This window comes from Brachyhypopomus gauderio, chromosome 2 (assembly GCF_052324685.1).
Source record: "Brachyhypopomus gauderio isolate BG-103 chromosome 2, BGAUD_0.2, whole genome shotgun sequence".
Lineage (NCBI taxonomy): Eukaryota > Metazoa > Chordata > Actinopteri > Gymnotiformes > Hypopomidae > Brachyhypopomus > Brachyhypopomus gauderio.
This window is the reverse complement of record NC_135212.1, coordinates 48,079,828-48,088,085: the sequence shown is the minus strand read 5'-3', so window position 1 is coordinate 48,088,085 and position 8,258 is coordinate 48,079,828.

Genomic DNA, 8,258 nt, shown 5'->3' with positions numbered 1-8,258 from the left:
TACCTTTTCCACAAAATTTGATTAGATGTCATCAGTCAAAAAATCCCCCCTCTCTCTTGCTCTCTCTTCCACCTCTTATCAAGGTGAGATGTCTTGTGGTGACAGACCAGCCCAGCGCAGCCATGACTTTGCAGGAGTAACAGCTAGGACGCGGAGCGTGAGCTAGCATGGGGCAGCCGTCTCCTCGGGGACGACCTGGAGCTGGACACACCGAGGGGCAGCTCGGTGTGAGCTGCTGAGAAACAGAGGACGTGTGCTGCATTGTGTCCCAGCGGCAGAGACGTGTTTGTGTCTTCAGCTCACTTTCACAGGGACAGACCCCAGTGCTCCGCTTGGCAAACCGCTACGTGGCTCTTTGCTCCCTGTCAGTGTCCTAAAGTGATTTGACATTTTTGCAGTGTTGGAGACCCTCTCACTTCCCCCCTGACCTGCCCAGTCTGACACTCCAACAGTAGCTGTCAGGCCTGGCACTGGTGTGGCCATCCATTCTCCTCCACCACTCCACCACTCCTCCACCTCTCCTCCACCACTCCTCCACCTCTCCACTCTCCTCCACCACTCCTCCACCTCTCCTCCACCTCTCCTCCACCACTCCACTCACCTCCACCACTCCTCCACCACTCCACTCTCCTCCACCACTCCTCCACCTCTCCTCCACCACTCCACTCTCCTCCACCACTCCACTCTCCTCCACCACTCCTCCACCTCTCCTCCACCACTCCACTCTCCTCTACCACTCCTCTCCTCCACCTCTCCTCCACCACTCCACTCTCCTCCACCACTCCACCACTCCTCCACCACCCCTCCACCTCTCCACTCTCCTCCACCTCTCCACTCTCCTCCGCCACTCCACTCTCCTCCACCACTCCACTCTCCTCCACCACTCCACTCTCCTCCACCACTCCACCACTCCTCCACCTCTCCTCCACCACTCCTCTCCTCCACCACTCCACTCTCCTCCACCACTCCACCACTCCTCCACCTCTCCTCCACCACTCCTCTCCTCCACCTCTCCTCCACCACTCCACTCTCCACACACACACACACACACACACACACACACACACACACACACACACACACACACACACACACACACACACACCCTCTACCCCTCCTCTGATTCACTGATCGATAGGTTGTAACAGAGCACAGCTCTTGTGAAAAGACGAGCAGTCAAAGCAATCTGATGGCAGGTAAAACCCATCACATCTCACACAAAAACACACCACATATCACCGTGACACATAGCATATTCATTGGTGTATTTGATATGTTATTTAACAATTGTGTAATTATTGGGAAAACCTTGAAAAATGCATTCTGTAAGTTTAACATTAGTTATTAAAAAACACAGCATAGATCACCATCATGGTGGAGAGTTTTGCTAGGATGTTGGGGGGCAAATCGTGCCTGTCTGTCAGGTGTTACGGACGCTGTACTGGTCCGTTGTGGTGAAGAGAGAGCTGAGCCAAAAGACAATCTACGTTCTGACTCTCATCTATGTTCACGAACTCTTGCAGTGACTGAAAGAATGAGATCGCAGATGCAAGCGGCTGAAATGAGTTTGGATAGATGGATGATGGTTTAGATATGCAATATGGTTGGTTCTGTATATATCTTCACTATGGTGTGATCCATACTATTCTCCCTAGAACAGCACCAGCCTTTTATTCTGAAGTTGTTCATGATTTCTATAAAGTTGTATAATTCATTTGATCTGCATCTATGATCACTCTCTCCATCCACAATGTCTTCCACAATAATATAATTTAACTTGTATGACCCTCAAAACCACTAGACATAGCCCGAAGCACTATACACATACATTGTTCTACACTTCTACATGACTGGTCTTTAGTCAGTAAGCAGAAGTCATTTGTAATCCACAATATTGCAGCCTCCTGTCTCACTGAGAACGTGTCCTGTCAGGAATAGATATGTGCAGTAGCAGCTCACAAGCACTGAAGGTGGCCAACAGTGAGGCTGATAGGTCCAGGACAACGGTCAGGTTTAGACGCTCTCAACCAGTGAAGACCACACAGGCTCCCAAGGTCTCGGAGTCTCCGGAAGCAGGTCAGGGAAGCCCCCCCCCCCCCCGCATGTGGGGTGGAGGATAAATCATTCCAAGATGGAGGATTGAAGTGCAGCCACTGAACCACAGAGAACAGGCTGGTCAAAAGAAAGAGGATTCTACCCACAAACTCATGAGAAACATTGCGTTGGAAGAAAATTGTCCTTCAAGATAAAACTGAATGTGAAGAGCTGCTTCCTGTCTGTTCCTCGTCTGATCTTCCTGAGATCGTCTCTCTCTCTCTCTCCTGTTGATGTTCTGTGAACCTTCAGTGTCTAATTATACAATAGGAGGGATTCACTCTTGGCCCTCTTTGTCTCAAGTCACAAGAAAAATCGATACAACCTTTCAAAGTCTCTCACACCTACAAGACCACAAGCTTTTAAATGCCTCTAAGCTTGCGGTGGTTTTATGCCGACAGTAAGACCCATCTGTTTGAATCTCCTCCTGTCCTATCTCTCCCTCTCTCTCTTCCACTACAAATCTTTTTGGGGTACTAAAAGAAACTTTGCATTGCAGTCAGGGCTAAACGGAGACAAAGAAACAAAGATATTGTCATTTGGTCAGGACATGTTATGAATCACAAACAGTTACACTCCTCTCTGCATGTTAAATGCAAGTCAGGTTGGTGTCCTCTTTCAGTCTCCTCTCAGTTTCCCTACACACACCAGGATCTCCATTAGCGTTGGGGTTTCATCTCCAGCCCGGAGACGCTCCAGTACCTTTCTGTACTTAAAGAGGGATCCTCTCATCACTGTGACGTGATGATGCTTGAGAGGTATTACAGGGGTGTTAACATCTGATGTCTGCTTTAATGAGCTGGACTTAAAAAGCTCAGATTCTTGTCAATGATAAAGTGATAAGTGGATAAGCTATGGTTTATGTAAGATTAACTGTCTGGACCTTAGATGAGACAGACCTGGTAACAAGTTGCATGAGGAAGATCCAAAGGGAAGAAAACCTAAATTAGTCTGAGGCACACGACTCTTTTCCAGTGTGTACTCTCTGAAAATATCAAGAGGAAATGACAGACTTTAGCTACCCAACATGGCTTTATTTACCAAGTGTCTTAGAATCAAAAGAATAATTAACAACTACATAATCAAGCCAACAGTGGACATGGGACAAAATATCCCATTTTGCTGATGAACAGATGAACTGTTCACGTGCAGAGAGAAGACGAATCATACCGATGACTGTGACATTGGAGGCGATACGAGAGCCAGAGGCGAGTCCATATTCTACATTATTTCTCGTCTCGAGTGAACTCAAAAAAACCAAACCAGTCTGAATGCAACAGCAGCATGAGATCAAAGCGTTTAGCAATGTGATAACTCAATAAAGGCACTTAGTAGCAGTGGGTCCCAGCGACAGCAACGCACAGAGACCCCATGACACGCAACGCACAGCAGGCACCTGTGGGCTTAAATACTGAACAAAAGAGAAGGAATAGAAACAGGTGCATTCCATAACTAATATGTGTGTGATTGGCAATGTGGCAGGTGTGTGTGTATGTGTGTGTGTGTGTGTGTGGGGGGGGGGGGGTACATTTAGTATATTTAGAGGCTGTTACATGACCTCTTTATGATATTGCTAGCTGTTAATGATGGAATAGATAGAACACTTTAAGAGTAAGAGAGAGGGAGGTTGAAAGAGACATATCATGCTATTGATATGCTGCTCCATGAACCAGTGGATTATGCAGAAAGAGATGGCTGAATTGTATTATGGGCTTTCCACTTGTGTTTGTTATAGTTTCCCTGGAATTATAAATTGTATTACTACTTATGGAAGAGGTGACATAAAGTGGCATACTCTTACTAGAGTCATAATCTGATTTTGACACTTTTGATGGAATATGGGATGTTTGTGCATGCACACACACACACACACACACACACACACACACACACACACACACACACACACACACACACACACACACACACACACACATGCACAAACACAAACACACACACGCAGAAGCATTCTGTGTGTGTGTGTGTGTGTGTGTGTGTGTGTGTGTGTGTGTGTGTGTGTGTGTGTGTGTGTGTGTGTTGTGATGTAATATGAGAAGAAGTAACAACCGCAGTGGCTTCTGTCCTTGAGGAAGACGACTGGCAGTGCTCCCCAGCCATTCAATTCAAGAACACTAATCCATTTCTCGGAAGGTTCCGGAAATGTGAGGCCTTTTGCTAATGACTGCTAAACAATCCCAAATGCTGGCGCTTAGGTATAGTCAAATAGTGCCTGTCTGTGCCCTCTGAGCATATGTCTGACACTGGTATTAAAACTTGGAGATAAGATTACAAAATGCTACTTTGGAATCTCTAATAAAATTCTGAAAAACAGTTTGCAATCATTGAGTACCAATGAAGCCTCATGTTTACAGAAAGTGGTCTAAATTTAGCTGCCTGATTACCTCTTATCTCTTGTTGGACTGCATTCTTGTAAGTCTAGAAAGTCATTACACTGGGTCAATATCTCACCAAAGTCCATCTGCAAGACCTATACTGTGATCGCAGGGTCACTCACAGGCAGGTTATATCTTACAAGAGGTTCTGCACAGCTGGACAGGAGGCTGCACCAATTCTGGACCCGTGCCTGTGAGATGGCTGTTTGCCACCGAACACTCCTGAAGGAAGGTGACGAGACATCAATTTCACATGGTGGGTTTCCGGGAGTCACTCAACTAGTGAAGAAGAGTGAGGCAATATGATCTGGTAGATATCTTGTGATTGGTGACTGCCATTTCACCTTCAGTATCTTTCACACTGTGCCAGATGCACTCAAGGACTCAAAAGACCGACAATGAGATTGGTGCTGCTGTGAAAGGTAGTGCAAAAATATGTTTAAATATGCTGAAGTGCCCACGCTTAAACTTAAAATATGCTTAAGTGCCCATTAACATCACTCCAGCTGCTGCCAAACAATGAACTGCAACATGACATCTCACTGAAATAAATGGTTTAAATGAAAAAAGAAAGTGGTAAACAATACTTGATGAAAACAAGTAGAAGGGGTTGCGGGTATGTTTTTGTTGTATAACCCATGATTTGGGAGCTTTAACCTGGGGCTTATAGAGAAATTCTTCTAATTAGTCCAGAACTGCATAATGTACAATTCTCTATCCTCATGGGGAATATGCTTAAACCGATTTGCTGTTTCAAACTCTTCTCACAAGATGGCAACATTGCTATGCTACCTAGGTTCAAACCTCATGCCACACCACCACAGCCGCCGGCCCCTTCGGTGGTAGATCTGAAGCATTCAAAGCGTCCTGCACGGATCATGCAGATAAGCTCTTCTCACTGAGATCTCTGTCGAGAAGTGTGCAGATTATGAAGACCACAGGAGCATCAGAGACTGACAGGGAGACTGCTGATCATTTGGACCATGAAGATTCTGACAAATGTTCTCCCTCGTCAGGCTCGTGGATGATTTATGTCAAAGAAAATTAAATAAGAATATTAGAATTTTGTCTCTCAGTTCACCTCCTTATAAGATTACTCTGTTTGGTCCAGAGAGAAATGAAGGCTCATACTGCCTTGGGACATCTGTAGTCATTAGCACTTAGAGGAGTCTTATTTATCTTCTGAGAAGGATCCAGAGAAAAGATGGTTGAGATCTTTGGGGAACCATGGCTTGTGAGATCATTATTTAAAGAAGCGGAACAGGGATGTGTTCTCCTCTCACTCATGATATTGAGATATTGATTCCAGCTGTAATGAGTTTAGCAGTGGTTGGATCTGGAATAAATCCACAGTGGAATTGAATGGGGTTACAATTGAGATCTGCACACAATGAAAAGTAAACAGTGGCTCATAGTCCATTCTGGGGACAATAACAGAAAAGCAGTTGAAAAGCACTATGCACTTCCTGGCTTGTTCTAGACATAATGACGATCAGATACTTTCACACATAATCAGTGTAGTGATGGGTTTTTTCATTCTTTCAGCTGATTCATTAGATATATCAGTATGTAAAGACTGTATTACAAACTAAACATAATGGTGCGTGAAAGTAGAAATATGACATTTTGATACTGACAACTGATTCCACAAAATACTTTTTGTACTATAGCCTAACAAACATATTTGTTTGTTTACATGCAGTTCATCACAAACCAATCCCCCGATGGGTGATTAGTTCCTGAAGAGGATGTGGAGCCTGTGCTATTAGTTCATTATTAATTACTAGCCAAATCCATAAATAAACGAACAATAACATTCACCAATAAAACAAAAAAAAGTGCTCATTCTGATGGGTTGAGATAATCTTTTCCCTCAGCTCTACTAAAATGATGTTAAAACACCAAGTGTTACCTAAAAAAGACCACACAAGAGACCATATAGGACCACGTAACTGAAGTACGTTTATGTTCAGGTGCGATTACAGGACACAAGAAAGCTTCTTTGAAACAGAAGTAGCCAAGCACACAAAATTCTGACCACATCCAGTCATGTCCATGCATTCACCTTGCCTTCTGTCATGGCCCACGGGTTGTGTTACTTGCTTTCATTTGAGTTCAACTCAATTTTGTTCTTTTTCTTAAACCAACTCAATATGGTCCCTATGTTTCTGGACAGCAACCCAGTACTGGCCTGCAAAGTGGCAGATTTATTGCTATATTGAATATTGCTGAATATTAATACTGAACACTCTGTTGCTGGAATCTCCACCATGCTAAAAAATGTATAATTTGGAATAAAACATGAAGCCAAAACAGGTCATGTATTAGACAATTGCCAGAATGCATTGTTAAATGTCTTATGTCATGCCCCAGCATGTTCTGTCCATGTATTTCTATGCATCCAAGATTTGTACTTCATCAAGTATTATCAGCAGATGTGCAAATGCTACAAAGACACTTTTGAATCTCATTGCAGAATGGTGTCTATGTTGATTCTGGACCACAGGTACGTTTACTGTGCGGGGCTTGGGGGGGGGGTGTTATCTTGGAGATTTAACACAGGGATCTACTGGAGCTGTCACACTGCACACCCATCACTGTTACCCAACCTGCCACAGAGGCACAGGCGTGATGGGAGGTGCTGGCAGAAAGGCCACTCAATAGAAGCTTCCTGCAGAGGATCAGGCCAGATCCTTAACTACATCTGTAACCAGCCGTTACACACCACACTGATCTGGGCTCCATTCTGATCCAGTCATTAACTATAAAAATCTGAAACACACATCATATAACTGATGTCAGATCAGCAGAAAAAGATAATATCTGACATAAGGCTCTTTTCTTTAATGGTGATAAAGAGTTTTATGGACACATGGATGGATATCACAGCACTGTTTCTCATTAGTTCAGTGAAGTGTGGTTTTATTTAATTTATATGATTAACTGTAAAATCACAGTGACTTTGTTTAATTACGCAAATGATAATTGGGCAAAACAAAACATATCATTGGTCCAGATAGACCAGAGATTACCATGAATCATAGAACAATGTCTGTATTTCAAACTTTCATTGCAAGTTTCATTTATTAGATAAGATAAGATAAGATTAATTCCTTATTAGTGCTACACTGGGGAAATTCACAGCGTTGCAGGAGAAAGGGCCAGTAGTGCATAATATAGGACCCGACGGCAGCAAACGGACTTCCCAGGGCATTACAGATCAAACAGGTCAGACAGTGATCCGAATAACTATGAGCCCCTGAATGTTCCAGATCCCAAATGAATGACTCATGAGTTTCTCCAAGAACAGAGTTACGCTTGAGTGAGGGGAGAGGGGAGACACACCGGCCCATCACACACCCACAAGCACACAGAGATGCCTACACCTTACGTCAAGGCAAAACAGCCACAAAACTACTTATCTCTCATTACTCAAGTTTTCTGCAACCATGACTCCAGCGTACATGAACTGCCCAGTGCATGTGCAACGTTCTAACATTAGTCACAGTAGAGAGAACAGTGCAGTATTTGTTTTCCAACCAATACGTTAAGCCAGTTGCAAAAGCACACAGCCTGCTGTGTCAGAGATGAGTTACTGGCAATCCTGCTTAAGCATTCAATGTTTTCCAGTTTTATTAATGCCGTCTAAACATAAACCACCACTAATTGATGCTTGTACATGATTGGTCCGGAGGGAATATGCACTGACCTTCAAAGCTCTGTTCCTGTCATTATGCTGCTATTTGCCCAGCACAGCAGCACGTCTCTGTA